The sequence below is a fragment of the Octopus bimaculoides genome, chromosome 15 (assembly GCF_001194135.2).
Source record: "Octopus bimaculoides isolate UCB-OBI-ISO-001 chromosome 15, ASM119413v2, whole genome shotgun sequence".
In the NCBI taxonomy this organism is placed as follows: Eukaryota; Metazoa; Mollusca; class Cephalopoda; order Octopoda; family Octopodidae; genus Octopus; species Octopus bimaculoides.
In genome coordinates, this window is record NC_068995.1 from 42,914,682 (window position 1) to 42,916,348 (window position 1,667).

The following is a 1,667-nucleotide window of genomic DNA, read 5'->3' on the forward strand; positions in this document are numbered from 1 at the left end:
GTGTGTGTGTGTGTGTGTGTGTTTGTGTGTGTGTATGTGATTGTGTGTGTAAATCTGAAAAATATGAGTGTGGTGCATTGAAGATTCGATTGAGGCATTTTATCTCTATTCAAACTCATTCCATTTATGTATATTTCATTGAAGTTATGATATATGGGAATTTAACAACGTTAAAAATCATACTCCTACATTTATAGACATTATGCATATATGTGCACAGTACACATGCATACATACATACATACATACATACATACCATCTCACACACGAGCGCGCAAGTTTCACACATATTGCTGAGATAAACGGATCTCGTTGTCACTCACACAATTTTACACCAGCGTTATTTCAGCTGTAATGAATGAACATTCGCTTGTAAGACATCCCTCCAAATTTATACACATAGAATTTACTGCTTAAATTTCTTTTTTAAATACATCCCTCAGTTCTTTTCATCAGCATTGTGTTAAAGTTTCTGTAATATACTTCTAGTGTATTCTTTCACGTATTGAATATTGCAGTTTCTACCCCTATCGGCTGTTTTTTTCCTAACCACTTCTTACAATGCTATATACAGACATTCACAAAAACGGAGTTTCTGTTCCCTTACACGTGGATTTAACTCTATCTTTATTGCTACCCTTCATACTTGTATTTATTGCTATCCCTCTACGAGTGATGCTGTTACATTTTTCATCCCCTTCCCGTTGTCTTATATTCATTTTTGCTTTCTTTATCACTAAAATATTCAATCTATCTTTCACCAACCATCCCTGACGTCACTCAAACAGAGTCCCTTCATTTTGTTTTCTAACTCTACTCTTACTCTTCTTTGCAACAATGCTGCTCTATTTATACATTTGTTCTTGAAGCACAGTATTTTCAAATCCTTTCCAATACTTTCTATCTTCATCGTCGAGCCGCTAGTTACTGATCGTAAACATCAACACATGTTTTTATGAACTGTAAATATAAAGACGCCCACTCACACGTATATGCATTGTCACCTCGTCAACACTCTAGACACATGAATTATTTACAGTCACAGAAGAGAACTTGTTCAAAGCTAACGATGAAAATAACCTCCGGGAAATCCGAAGAACTCCACTGCTAATAAAACATAACGAAGACCAAGTAACCTCCTCCAAATCGTAGTTGCTTTCTGCAGTCTTATAGCATTTTGCAGCGAATCATTCAAGCGGTATGCTACAATTTCTTGAATGTGACCTGAATCGTACAATGGAAAGCGAGCCAGAAACGAATAAGAATCCACTTTTTAACCAGAACGCAGCTAAGGTGTCATATACTGTGACTATTTTATTGATAAGACACTTACATTTCTGCCAATGAAGCTCTGAATAGGGATGTATATCTTACAAATTAGTGTAATACAAGTACAAAGTTTGCGATATATATTTAGCTTTGCAATCATAAACTTGGAAAAGGACTAAGTCCGAAAGGTTGCATATTTGAGGACCCACGACAGTTTCACAATACACATGACTACTGTATGCATATTTCTTTGAAATTGTAAATGTGTATAGATTTCATAAATACTCAAACGGACACAAATCTTGCTAGAATATAACGATATAGACAATGCCTCCAAAATAAATACACACACATGTATACATATGTATGTGTACATATATATATATATATATATATA